This window comes from Suncus etruscus, chromosome 8 (genome assembly GCF_024139225.1).
Source record: "Suncus etruscus isolate mSunEtr1 chromosome 8, mSunEtr1.pri.cur, whole genome shotgun sequence".
In the NCBI taxonomy this organism is placed as follows: Eukaryota; Metazoa; Chordata; class Mammalia; order Eulipotyphla; family Soricidae; genus Suncus; species Suncus etruscus.
Window position 1 is genome coordinate 38,619,918 of NC_064855.1, and position 15,254 is coordinate 38,635,171.

The 15,254-nt window shown below is 36.0% G+C and overlaps 1 protein-coding gene across 1 annotated transcript in view; it reads left to right on the plus strand.

Moving 5' to 3' along the window:
• The first annotated feature begins 3,078 nt into the window (after positions 1 to 3,078).
• TNFRSF19 (TNF receptor superfamily member 19) overlaps positions 3,079 to 15,254 on the plus strand; it is a 126,807-nt gene continuing 114,631 nt past the window's right edge. The window contains exon 1 of the mRNA XM_049778268.1: positions 3,079 to 3,196. The gene's annotated coding sequence lies outside the window, so the exon portion shown is untranslated. The remainder of the gene's footprint in view (positions 3,197 to 15,254) is intronic.

A 15,254-nucleotide genomic window follows, 5' to 3' on the forward strand; every position in this document is an offset into this window, starting at 1 on the left:
ACCTCCCCCTCAAAAAGAACATCCTAATTTTGACCAGAGCTCTCATGATCTCTGGATTAGGCTATCATTATAATTTTACCCATGTTCTGCTCCTGGCAACAGAATGGAGAGAGTTCTTGCCCATAGAAGAAGTTCAAAATGATTTTCAGCAATTTGATGAATAAACTCCTCCTTTGGGGATGACACTGCCTTGGTAGGTACATTTTGAACTACAACTCTGCTGTAGTAAGTTCTGTGCACATTGCTTGTCTTTGAGTAATCACTTGAGTTCCTGCTTTCAAATACCTCCTAGTGGCACTATTAGAAACCTAATTCAATCCCTTGTATTCTGTGTCTATTGTTGAGACATTAAGGTCAACCTGCTTATCCAAAAAGCTTTGTTAGAGCATTCTAGTTACTGTGTGTCTCAAAATAATTCCTATACACAATTTGATGATATATGAATTTGATCTTGGCTGCAGGCTTGTTATCTACGAAAAGAAATGGGCATATACTCACTTAGAAAACATCATAAAATAAAATTCTACAGGGCTGGAGAGATAGCACAGCAGCATTTGCCTTGTAAGCAGCTGATCCAGCACCAAATGTGGTTGATTCGAATTCCGGTGTCCCATCTGGTCCCCCGTGCCTGCCAGGAGCTATTTCTGAGCAGACAGCCAGGAGTAACCTCTGAGCACTGCCGGGTGTGGCCCAAAAACAAAAACAAAAACAAAAACAAATTTTTTTTTTTGTCTTAGTAAATATTTTCTTTGCATTCCAAGGAGTCCAGGAAAATTTTGTGGAATCCAGGTGGCATAAGGGGTTTTCCTAGCCTACTCTGGAGAAATGGACGCTCACATCTGAGTTTCAAACACTATGTGGATTCTGTGTTTGAGAAATGATGTATGAGCTAGCAAATTTATAGAAGTGTAAAAAAAAATCAAGACTTTTCAATTTTATACTGGGCTCATTATTATTCAAACCAAATATTTTGCTATTAAAATCTGTTCAAAAATCATAAAACACATCATAAAGTACATTTTTAAAGATCACATCAGGAAAATGAGATATAATTAATTAGTGAGGGAAGTGACATAAAGAACGATTAAATTCTGTCTTCTAAGTTTCGCAAAAATATTTTCATGACCTTCTAAAAGTTTATGTTTCCATTATAAAATAGAAATTTTTCTTTCATTTCATGGAAAGTGGCCTGGAACTCATTAATGCATAGTGTTCTGGATTATAATGATGATATAATTTCTAAAAATTGAATTTATTGAATCTAGTACAAGTTGTAATAATAAAATAATAACTTTTAAGATAATGTGCAATAGATTTAACTTTACATAAGGAAAAAAGAGTCCAGTGTTGTCCTTTTTAATGAGTTAAGAGGTCAATTTGAAGACTAGAAGAGTCTGGCAAAGTATGATAGGTTCATATCTTTGGGGTAAGCAGAGGAAAGCCTCTCTGTATTCCAGATTCTTAAATGGCATATGGCATTCCACGTGTGAACGTGGAAGTGACAAAAAATTTTATCTAAAATCAATTTACAACTTATTATTAGGAGATTTTGGATTTGTATACATATTTTTGGGGGGTCACATCTGGCTTTGTTCAGGGTTACTCCTGGCTCTGCCTTCAGAAATCGCTCCTGGCAGACTCAGGGGACCATATGGGATGTGGCAATTGGAACCATCGTCCATCCTGGGTCTGCTGCATACAAGGCAAATGCCCTACCGCTGTGCTATCTCTCCAGCCCCTTGTATACATATTTTTATATATTCTGTGTAGATACAGATTTCTCAGGTGGAAACTTTTGCCAGTTTCAAAACTTTAGGAAGTTCTAGTCTACTTAATTACCTTTTGTGTGAATTTTAAGATCTTAGTGGGTACTAATTCTATCTACCCAAATTGTTTTTGAAAGCTAGTTTTCAACTATTGAAAACTAAGACCAAGAGCAGATAGTGTTTGTCTTGCATGTTACAACCCTGGTTCCAATCCCAGTAGCCACATGGTCCCCAGCCCACGTGATTCCTGAGCTCAGAGCCAAGAGAAACCCGAGTATCACTGAGTGTGACCTCAAAACAAAACAAAACAAAAAAATCTCCCAAACAAAACAAACAAACAAAAACGAAAAATTAAACCAAGACCAATATTAAGTGTCTAACCCAGGACTTGAGAGAAGGTGACAGATAACTACTAATTAACTAATTAGATAACTGCTAATTAACTACTTTCATTAAAATGCCAACTTAATTTGGCAGTCTAATTCTAATCATTTAACTTTCAAAGAAAGGCCATTTTCTTAGTATCTTAAAGTTATCACACCTAAAACAAAAACACAATCTAAAAAATGTTAGTCTCTTGGTTGGGGCGAGGGTGCAACTTGAGAATGGTCTGTCTTATGTGATATTTAACTGTTCTAAATCTTTGTGAAAGACGGCAATTTTTAAGCATCAAGAGATCATTAAACTGCATCCTTTGGGATCCTGATCAGTCAGGATCCACAAGACACTAATCACACAAGAAATCATGCTTGCTGCAACTGCTCCAGCTTTTCCAACTGCTTAGCAGCAGAAGCTGTGCTGAGCGCGAGGCACCACTGGTCTAACATGATTAGAAAGGAGCTAACCTCCCTCTTCTCTGTAGCAGCACTCCCCCACAGGCTGAATTATAGCTCTCCTTCCTACCAGTCCCACGGAGCTGAATGATGTCATGGGATCTGTAATTCAGGGAGATGAAAGGGATAAAGCAGAACCCGCTGGCACTAGGCAAAGCTCCCAACGCACAATCCACAACCCAAGCTTGGGAGCAGAAAAAGCTCCAGCTCCAGCCCTCAACCCCAGCTAGGGAGCGTGCAACCGCAGAGTTGGTTGCAAAAAGAGGGGAAGAAGTGAAAGGAAGAAACCAACGTGGTTCGTGCTAAACAAAAGACTTTGTGGGCTGGGGGCGGAGGGTGGCGAGCGACTAGAAAGGAACTTTCTGGATGTCCCTTCATGTCTACAAACTCAGCCCTGGCCTTTGATGTTCTGCAACTGATCAGCGATCAGATTACGGGCATTTCATCTCCCTGCTCGCCCGCCTTTGATCTGCGCGGTTAATTCCATTTTCCTGGATTTGAAGTTTCGTCTGGGCTTGTGCCGACATACATTTTGGAGGAAGGTAGCAACATTTGGCACAGGAGTGCTTGGCAGGGAAAAACCAAGTTGCCGAAACGGTGAGTACTGGAAAGAGTCTTCCGGGGCAGGTACTTCGCTGTGTGTTCTGTGAGAACATTCACTTCACTTTTTCTGTGCGTGCTAAGAAGCCGATGGCTTTGACTCAATTAAAAACCCGTCATTTCTGTACTTTGAGATATTAAACTACATGCACGTATCCAGGGGAAATGAGACTTCACTGCCATTTGTAGTCGTTTGTCCTAAAGGTTTTTCAGTCTGTCATGCAAATTTCTTTTGCAAGAGAATCGAACAAAACCTTAGAGTGCTTAACTGCAATCTGGAGACAGTGCTTCAGAGTCTGACACTTGGCGATAATTGCTCCAAATATTTACAGGTTACTAATAGTCAGCTAGACTGTATTTGAAGCCATGTTTTTCTGGTTTTCTTAGGTAAAAGAGTATGGTGCATCTCTAGCTACTATTTATTTATTCTCTCACCTAAAGATGTAAACCTATCAAATACATTTCTTTCTGCAGTTTGTCCACCCCCAGGGAACCCCTGAACAGGCATTCAAATCTTATTAAAGTCTTTTATGTGTAACGCTGAAGAATTTGAGCACAGTGAAGATAAAATTGCGCCAAGTTTTATTCAAAAGCCTCTAGTGGTTTTCTGAAAACTTTGGAAATAATGCAAGCCTTATTTACAGAAACAAGATTAATATTCCTGAATTAACATTTACTTTAAATTTACAGTGACAGCTGCTGTGAGTTAAAATTTGCCAGCTGTTTATGAAAACTGAGCAATCAACAGCTTTTACATTACAAAAAGTTTTTATAGTCACATTTTCACTTTAGCTATACTAATATGGCAAAATAAAACCAAACAGCTGAGCTGAATTAGAAAGTTTAGTTTTTCATGAGCTCATTGATTTTCTAGTGCACATTGACACACACAGTCTTTACATTGAGATGCAAAAACTTAATATAGTGAAAAAGTAAGACCCCATATTTTCATTTCAATGTCCCAGATTTATTTGGATAATATGATTCATTCTCAGTCTCAGTCTCTATTTTATACACAATCACAAAGAAATGATAAGCATTAAGACAATTAACCTTTAACCTGAAACTTAGACAAAGCAGAAAAAAATCCGAGACTCATTTTATATGTAATTAATAGTTTAAAGTCAAGTAAGTAACTGACTATCCAAACTTTCCTTTGGGCACATGAGCATGATTAGCATTTTTTAATTTAAAATCTCTGATATCTGGTATAGTGAAGATTATTTAAAACCATGCTAAGCTGACTATATATTTTTAATGTGTCACTAAGAATTTAATCTACAAAATTTAACTGTTCATGCCAGGGAGGTATCATGCTTTTTGTTCTACTGACAATGTTAATAATGCAAATTCATAATATCATGGGATATCAGTTTAAATCAATATTTTTGCTTGTTTAAAATATGTTTAAATTATAACACTATGCTAGTCTTCAGATTCAGATAAAGAACAGGAAAGTCTTAAACTAATGATGAGAGAGGATGCCTGCAGAAATAGTGTATTTTTTAACTCAATAATTTAATTCAGGTTTGGGACTGAAAATATTTTTTAAATGACTGCTTATTTTGCCATGAGGCTCATTTTAACAAATACAGACTCTCAGCACCAACAAAAGGGAGAATTAGCAATTATCTGATTAATTTAGGCTTTGTAGCAAACTAGTCCAGGCAAGTCAAATCCTTGAAAATCCACCTCAATGACCAAATTAATTCAGTTAATTGTTTACTCCTGTGTCTTTGTGGAGGAATAAAACATTATATTTAATTTTAAACTAAAGATAGTCATTGTTGAATGTACAGGTACAGTCTTAAAAGACTTTTCTGAATTACCACATGAAACTCTTGTTTGTGATTTAAGTGGATATATTCCATAATACTTCCACTCAATATTTTTCAAAGCACTTTCCTATCTATTGCTTCAATGACAGCTTTGTTACTGCAAGTCTTCAAAAGACTTTTTTCCATTCCTGATTTTGTCACTGATTAGCTATGTGACCTAAAGGGAGTAACTTTGCCAGTTTTCTCTTGTATGCAGTGAGGGTGGAAATTAGATCATCCTCATAAAATAAGCAGGATTGGAATTCTTATAGCCATTTTACAGATGAGGAAACTGTCTAGAGGAAAACAACTTGACTATCTTAACTGAGATTGTTACAAATTTTACAAGTCTTGGCCCCAAATTCTTTCTAGACCACCACACAGAGTTTACTTTCCAATAACTACTCAAACTAACGAAGTTGATCAGAAAGATGAAGATAGCCACTTCCTACAGCAATCTATTTTTTGTTTACATGATAGATTTGGAAGTCATTTGGTTTAGTCTTGTAATTTCCCATTGAATTTCATGATCTTCCATAACATGTCTATACTTAAATGGTTTTCACATAAACTATATATGAACTAATATGTTTGGTGGGGGCACACCTCTATGTGCTCCTAGCTCTGCACTCAATAATCATTCCTGGTGGGCTTCCAGGGAGTATATGAGGTGCTGGGGATCAAACCCGGGCTAGTCATGTTCAAAGCAAACACCCTGCCTGCTGCACCGTTGCCCTAGCCCTCCATATATGATTTATTTTGTTTTCGTTTTTTGAGCCATATTTGGGAGTGCTCTGGGCTTACTCCTGACTCTATGCTTTGTGATCACTCCTAAAAGTGCAAGGTAAGCCCCTTATCTTCTGCACTATTACGTCGGTACTATGTGTATGTAATTATATATATTTTGTGTGTGTTTACAAATTTGACATTATATAAGTATGCCTTTGTATGACCCCGAGTAATTGATTTTTGGAAGATATTAGTGGGATTCATAAAATATTTCATAATAGTTTGAGAAGAGAAATTGCTGAGGAAAAATAGTTGTCTTTATCTCTTATCACTCATTAAAATTTCACAGAAAGATTTATGTATGATTATTTAATAACATTCAATAATATTTATTAATTCAACATTTATTATTAACTAATTATTGATTAATTCACTTATATATTGAGGACTGTATGCCAAGCATTCTAACAATCTATTTTTAAACTGTTATTTTTTTAAACTACTATTTACAGAAAATTACTTTGTCATTCTCATTACATACATGAGTAAACTGAATCTCAGAGACTTAATAATATGTAAGTTCAGAAAACTGAGTAAAAGGTAGCACAATCTGTTTTCAAATTGTGGGTCCTTCTATTATAAGATCAAGTAGCTGATTCTGCCTAGGTATTGATATTCAATGGTCTTATTTGGATGAGAGTTTTTGATGGTTTATTTTGGGTCATATTTAGTAGTATTCAGAGCTTACTCTTGATTCTGTGCTCAGGGATGATTCCTTAATGGAGAAAACTTTACAGCACAGGGAGTCTTAACATGTTAAACAAGTGCCTTACCCCTATAGTATCTTTCTGACCCAAAATGAATTTAGTTGGAAAGAACAACAAGGATAATTTAAAGCAAAGCCTCATAGAGAGACACATGTGAACTTTTTCAGCACCTACTTTTACAGCTTTTCTAGACATGGTTTCTACGTAAAGAAGAACCATTTATTTTTCTCTTTGCACACAGAAACTGTCATCATTCTCTGTCCCAGAAGCAAAGTATCTTATTGCATATGAAGGGACACATCCTTCTGACTCCTCGCTTCATTTAAGTAAGGCTTATAGATAATGGAATTTGGCTAAAAGTAACTATTATAATAAAAATTATATTATTACTACATGGACTGCTTTGTTTATTTGCTATATCATATTATCAATTTTTAAATTTAATTTCCCATCAATTGGCTTACATCTTTGTCCATAAAGAACCTCAAGACAGAATCTATTCTTTCTCAACTCCAGCACCTCACAAGTATCCACCAGTCCTGGGAACATTGGGGAAACTGGTAATTTTGATTAGAATGATTATACAGTGAATGGATAGGATGCTTGCCTTGTGCATGACTAACCCAATTCAATCTCTGGTACATCATATCATCCCCCAAGCCCACAAGAGCCCTGAGCATCACTGATTGTGGCCCAAAGTTAAAAAAAATGGCAATTTGTTGCATTTAAAAATTAATTATTTAAAAGTTGTACCTTAAGTCCACCTATTTGCAATAGACATCACTTAAACCTCACTAGTTTGAGAGATAGTTTAATACTATCCACTGTGATTTAAATTTGCTTTTTGCTGAAAGGAAGAGGTGGTAAGAAGCATAGTAAGGAAGAGGTCTGGAGAGACTTTCTCAAAGCTTTCCATCTGAAATAAAACTGCATTGTCTCTGAAAAGAACTCTCCTAAGAATAGTTTCTCCATTCTGTAAAATCTCCCTAATGCTTTGACAGCTCTGTTGATCAGCATCATGTGTTATTACCTAGAAATTCCTAATTCTATCATGTGCACCATATTTACTGGGAGGAAGAGCACAAACCCAAAGACCCATTTCTTCTTATTACACACATGAAAAGTGTCTAGTGAAAGGTTATGGTACCACTGGCGATAATGGAAAGTTGCAGCTAATCATTTTGTTCTATAAGTGTCACCAGTTTGACATTAATGTAAATAAAACAACCATACTGGGTATTTCCTGCATACTGGTTTTTCACAAATGGTATGGTAAAGATTTGTATTAGGAAACAGAGGTTGATTTTGATTCCATGTTTTTCCTACTTTTATCTTTATTTGGGTGGGGTGGGGGGGACTCCTAAGCTGTATTCAGGTGATCTAGTGGCTATTCTAGGCAGTATTAGGGGCCTGAACTTAATAATACTCAGGGGACCATGTGATTCCAGAATTGAACCCAGCGGAGCACATTACTACAGTTATGCCCTAAAACTCTATTTATTTTATTTTATTGAAATCATTGTGATCTACAGAATCCTTCATAATTGAATTTTAGATGTATAGTGAATCAGGGCCATTCCCACCATGAGCATCTATCTCTCTCCACCAGTGAATCCAGGGAGTATCCTATATTACAAACCACCACCCCTTGACCCTTGGCCTGCCAGTATAACAGGACCATTTAAGTTTAGATTGTTAAAATTTAGGTCTCTTGATTCTATTGTTGTTGACTTTGACTTGGATTTTTAGTTCTGTCCTTATTTTTCCCCCATGAATGTATCTGAGACCACTAGGCTCCTGGCCCCCAGTCTTTCTTTTTACCTTACTTCTTAGTTTTGTTTTGTTTTTTTTGGTTTTTTGGGCCACACCCAGTAACGCTCAGGGGTTACTCCTGGCTATGCGCTCAGAAGTTGCTCCTGGCTTGGGGGACCATATGGGACTCCGGGGGATCGAACCGCAGTCCGTCCAAGGCTAGCGCAGGCTAGGCAGGCACCTTACCTTTAGCGCCACCGCCCGGCCCCACTTCTTAGTTTTATGGAGAAATGCAGAAATATGTGATAAAACAAAGTAATTTGTGTCCCAAGGTTCTAGGGAAAAGGTGAGGACCCCTATTTAAAAGATAAAAAAGAAAAAATAAGGAAAAAAATTTTAAAAGGATGTGTGTGGCAGGTTTTTGTTTTGTTTTGTTTTGCATAGGCATAGCAAAAGATGGGGAAAAGAGAAAAGGAAAACCTTTGACTTAAAAACAGGTAGACCCTACCCATGAAGCAACATGCCATAAGGCAACTGCCAGGCTCTGGGCATACTAAGTTGTCTAACCCCAAAGTCTTTCTTTATAGTTTCAGTAAAAGTTCTTATCAATCACAGTTGTTAAAGTCATGTTTCTGTAGTTAGAGATCCTGTTGTTGTTTTTTTTTAATAGATCCTATGTTAAAGCCAGGATGACACAGAGCATCTTCTGCTTTCATGTCACCATGACGTGGCAATGCAGGGAATCCTGCCCTGAAAGCAAGTTGTTGCTATTACCAAGTTGTCAAGATGTCATATGAACCCACTGTGGAGCAAGTTGGTACCTGGGCAGCATCAAGGCCTTATGTGGTAGAAATCCAATTTCTGGTGTTAGTGCAGAAAACTGTACTGGCTCCACAGATAGGATCCAAGGTTCAGGGGTGAATGGTCAATATCTGATTTTCTGAAGCTTAAACCTAGTCACTATAACAAATGTTCAGGGTGTATACTGCACTGCAATATAAAATTTATTTATTCATATGCCTATTAGATAAGAACTTGTTTTTACACATAAGATTTCCCCCATTTTAATGTACATATGCAAAACGGAACAATGGCATATGGTACTACTGGTGCATATGGGGGTAAAAATAACAAGCTAAACAATCCCAATAGCCTGGTTCTAACATAAATTCAGAATCCAAGAGAAACATATCTACTACAATTTTCTACTGAACAGATTAAAAAAAAATGGGGAAAACTGCCTCCACATAAAGAAATAGACAAAAATGATACTATTAAGGAAATATGTATTCTTTAAATGTAATTATTTAATATGTATGCTTTAATATGTATTCTTTAATACTATTAAAGAAATATACGAAGAAGACATACATATCCCCTTTAAGTCTTTTGAAATAGTCTTGGGGAGGGGGAATAAAATCTGAAGCACAGTTTAAGCCTGCGACATTGTTTTGTGGAAAAATGACTCCCAACAGACACACATTAGGAAATGTCCTCTAGCTGGGAGTTTCTCAAAGATCAAATGTGGTAGCGAGCAACAGTTCACAGCAATGGGGATGGGGCAAAGGGGGCCACTGAGAGCAAATCAGCAGCTTCTTCACGGGCTGAGGTAAGGTGGGCTGGGAATCTGTCTTTTTGGTTTGGAAGCTGGTTGGCAGCTGGTTGAGGTAGAGGGGGCACATTTTAGTTCCGGGGTGTTAAGAAATTAAATGGGGAGAAAAAAATTGATCAAGTGTGAAAGAGTAAAGGGCTAGAAAAGGATTTGTAAAGTGGTAAGCAGGGGGAGGGGTTAATTATAACATGGGGAAGGACAATATACTACATAGATAGACATTATGTATATTACAGAGAGATATTAGACAGTCATGGAGGTGGCCAACATATACATTCATGCAAATGTATACACAGAAGCTGAGGATCATACAGTTGAAAAGTTGATCCAGGTGGAATGGGTCAGAATGCTTAAAATAAATAAAGCCAGCAAATCAGATGTAAAGGTTTTTCATTTTCTAGGCAAAATCATCATTGGTGAGGGTTAACTTTACTGAAGAAAGGCTTCCTGTGTTAGATTGTATATAGAACATTTATAAAAAATAATTATAATTTTCAAGTCTAGAAAACTGAGCAATATGGTAATGAACACTGTAAAAGGAGTCTCCACTATAAAGTATCATCTAGTGGGTCTTGAGTATCTAAGTTCCTTTCGTGAAAGCAAACTGAAATCATGAGCGTTATGATATAATGGTAAACTACCTAAAATTGAAAATAAATTGTAATAACATAATAAATGAGCACTGTAGCAGGAGTTTATAGCATGCAGTTGCATATTTCATTGTTATCTATGAGCATAAACATTAGATCTTATTAGCAAGCAAAATCAAGTGGGAAAATGAATAAATTAGAACTTTTGTCAAGACATTATCTTATAACATTGCAATGTGAAACTAGTGTGACCAACCTATATCTCAATTACTACTGTGGACAAAAAAATCAAGGGGTTATTATAGACATAATAAAATTAAGACATTAAAACTTCTTATAGTGAGCACAGTACTGGGAGTCCATGGCTTTCAAGTGCATTCTTCACCAGTTTCAGTAGATAAAAGCATTATAAAATTATTATAGACATATATAAAGAGCAGTTTATTGGACACCTGCTCAATCTAAGCAGCTGTATCCATTGCTCTCTTTGAAGTATAGAAGAGAATATAAGCTTTTTTGTTTCTCCTCTTTCACTCAGTTCCTTCTCTTCTTCTACCCTGAAGCTAATGGTTTTCAAGACAATCACCAATTAGATCATTGTGTTGCTTCTTGCAGTTATTTTAAATACCACATATAAGTGATATGATTCGGCATTTATCCTTCATTTTTGCCTTACTTAATTTAACAAAATATCTCCTACTTCCATCTATGTTGCTGCAAATTGCACAGTGGCATCATTCCTTACAGCTATGTAGTATTTCATTGTATATATGTACCATATCTACATGATCCACTCAACTGTTCCTGGGTAGTTTGCTTCCAAGGCTTAGTCATTGTACTGAATGCTGCAATGACTAGAGGTGTGTGTATATACTTTCGGATGAATGTTCTTCTGTCCTGGGGATAGGAACCCAAAAGTGAGATTGTTGGGTCATATGGCAGCTCTATTTTGAGTTTAGTGAGAATCCTCCATACTATTTTCATAGGGGTTGGATCAGGCAGCATTTCCACCAGCAATGGAGGAGAGTTTCTTTCTTGCTACATTCTCATCAATAGAAATTGTTCCCAGTGTTTTTGATATGTGCCATCAGCACTAGTGTACGATGATATATCGGTGTTGTCTTGATTTGAATTTCCCTATGGATAAGTGATAATGAACATTTTTTCATGTGTCTGTTGGTCATCTGTTGGTCTTCCTGAGAGAAGTCCTGTTCATCTCTCTCCATTTTTTGATAAGGTTTTTGGGTTTTGTGGACTTAACCTTTGTGAGTACTTTGTAATCCTTTGATATCAACCTTTATCTGATGTGTTGGGTGAAAAAAATTTCTCCCTTTCAGTTAGCTGCCTTCTCATTTTAGTTTGTGTTTCTTCTGCCATAGAGAAACTTTTTAGTTGTATGTTGTACCATTTATTTAGGTTTGATGCTATAGCTCTTACCTTTGGCATCCTATCATTGAAGACTTGAGTTCTAAGTTTGGAGTGTTCTGCCTATGTTTTCTCAATGAACTTTATAATTTCAGGTCTAATATCAAGATCTTTAACCCACTTTTAATTGATTTTTGTGTAAGGTGTGAGATATGGATCAATCTTTAATTTATTACACAGTTATCTAATTGTTACAATCTATTTGTTGAGAGACTGTTCCATTTCATGTTCTTGACTCCTTTGTCAAAGATTAGTTGACCATATGCTTGGGGGTTTGTCATTGGATATTCTATTCTGACTCATTGATCTGAAAAGCTGTCTTTGTTCTAATACCATGTTATTTTGAACACTATAGCTTCAAACTAGGTAATGAGATGCCTCCCAGTTTCTTGTTTTTTTTTTGTTTTGTTTTGTTTTTTTGATTTGGCTATGTTTTATGGTTATGAACTTGATTTTGTCATTTTCTTCTTTTCTAATGTATTGTTTCTTTTTTTGGGTCACACCCGGCGGTGCTCAGGAATTACTCCTGGCTGTCTGCTCAGAAATAGCTCCTGGCAGGCACGGGGAACCATATGGGACACCGGGATTCAAACCAACCACCTTTGGTCCTGAATCGGCTGCTTGCAAGGCAAACGCCGCTGTGCTATCTCTCCGGGCCCTAATGTATTGTTTCTAATGTATTTTTTGGAAAGACTCAGATTTATTTTTCTAAAAATATACAAACCAGAATTTAAAAAAATCACAAAATTTAAATTCTTCAAATTTATAAAAAAATTATGCTTCAAATTTATAGTCCATACTATAGAAATGATCCCTGAAGTATAATACAGAAAAAACAACAAAAAAGTACTCCAAAACTCCAAATATATAGTCCAATAAAAATCAGAGATAAAGTAATATAATGATGTTTCCAAAATATGTCCTGTATTCAAAGGTAGAAATATGAATTTAGCAATAAAGAACACATTTTTTGCTTGTTTTTTGACTGGAGTTTAAACTTTGAAATGACATGGCCAAGCCAGCATCAGTAATAAAACCCTTGAGGTTCCTGAGTACCGCAAGTGTGGCTTTAATGTTCCCTGAACACCATCAATGTATCTGGTGTTTCCCAACCCTAAGGACCTAAACAGCTCCATATTTCTGGTCCCTGGAATTGAATTGCCATGCCTAAGTGGCAAAGTATTATAAACAATCATCCCCAAACATTCTGATCATTATTTAAGAGTCACCTCCACTACATACTAGTGGACCAAACCCAGAGTATGGTGGCTAGATTACTTGCCAAGCACAGGAAACTTTGGTCCCTCAAGCTTGTTAGGAGTGATATCTGAGCAATGTCTGGTAAGGCCAAAACCCTCCAAAAAAGCAAACAGAAAAAAAATGTTTGATACTGAAAATCAATATTTTCTCTGTAACAAAACAATGTAAACTTTTATCCTAAGAGCACTGAGGCACAAAATATTTGGAGAAAAATAAAATGCAGTACCATTTTATAATATCAAATGGATTATATATGGAACTTGTATTATTACCCATGTATACATATATATGTCTTTATTATATACATATTTATGAAAAATATGGATTTTAATCAATATAAATGTATTGCTTATTCTAAGTAGTAAAATTTAATTGATTTTTTGGTTTTATTTTTAATATAACTTTTACTGTAATTATTTAATCTTATAAGACATGTGCTTTATTCTTGAAGGAATTCATCACCTTGCCATAAATAGGACTATTTTACCATTATAACTGTTATTATTATGTATTTCTAAGAATTGAAACCCAGAAACTCATTGATTATTTTGTAACAAGACAATGCTCTAAATGTCAATGAAGTAATAAAATAAAAATTTGTGACTTTTCTTTTTTTAACTTTTATATCTTTTTAAATATAATTTTTATTTTAATCATAGTGGCTTACATATCATTCATAGTAATATTTTAGATACATATTAACATTGAATCAGGGGAATTCCCACCAATGAATTGTCCTCCCTTCACCTCTATTCCCATCCTGCCTCCCATATCCTCCACCCTCACCCCAGGGGCTTTTAGAATGAGTGGTCCCCTCTAGTGTCTAGTTTACTACTTAGTGATCTTATAACTGTTTGGTCTTGGTACCTCCATTACTTCCCCCTCTAATTGGGAGGCGGGACTAGATAGTTCAAGTTATGTGGTTTTGCTTCAGGAAGAGAAAAGTAATAAAATGGGGTAAAAATCAACTATGCCAATAATGGACAGAGTCCTTCTAGATTGCTCTCATCCTCGGTTTGAGAGATGAAGGGGAAAAAAGAAGGTGAAACACCACAATAGTTCAAAAAGAAGTATCAAATAAAATATCCAGTGAGCACTGCAGCAATAAAGATATGCACCACATAATTGCCATGGTCTATTTCTAATTATTTTCTATATTGTTATGAGTTTTCCACTATTCACTGCTTTTCTTGTGTTCCATAGATTTTGGCAATTTGTTTCTTCATTATCATTAGGTTCAAGGAATCTCTTTGTTTCTTCTTTTATTTTCTCTTTGATCCAGCTGTTGTTGAGCAGCCTGTTGTTTAGCCTCCAGATGTTAGATATTCTCCACATCTTTTTATAGTCAATCTATAATCTGTAATCTGTAATATTGTGGTCAGATAGGGTGTTTGGTATAATTCTTATATTTGTGAATTTATGTCAGTTAGACTTGTGTCCTAAAATGTGTTTTTTTTTTTTTTTTTTTTTTTGGTTTTTGGGCCACACCCGGCGATGCTCAGAGATTACTCCTGGCTGTCTGCTCAGAAATAGCTCCTGGCAGGCACGGGGGACCATATGGGACACCGGGATTTGAACCAACCACCTTTGGTCCTGGATCGGCTGCTTGCAAGGCAAACACCGCTGTGCTATCTCTCCGGGCCCCTAAAATGTGTTCTATCTTAAAGTTCCATGTGCATTTGTGCATTTGAGAAAAATTTTTTGATTCCAGTTTTATAGTGAACTTGTTCTGTGACCTTGAACAAATCATTCAATGTCTGACTCCAATTCTACAATCTATAATTCACAGCAATGAGAGCTGGTAGTAACTTAAATAGTGGTGTGTTGGTTGTTTTTCTACTATTTTTAAAATTAAGTTTAATAAATCTTATTAATATTTGGGATTACCACTGCATCTGTGACAAGACACAGAATTCCAGATTTGTGTGTAGTTTACAATCTATTTCATTTTCTCAATAAATAAGAGCTTAGCTAGCAATTACTAAAAAAGTTAAATAATTTTCCATTAAGTTTTCTTTTGGTGGTCTAGTCTGTGGCTCAATTTAATTACTTTTCAAAAAGTTTGTTATTTGTTTTACCTCAACATATTTTTTGGAAACTCTC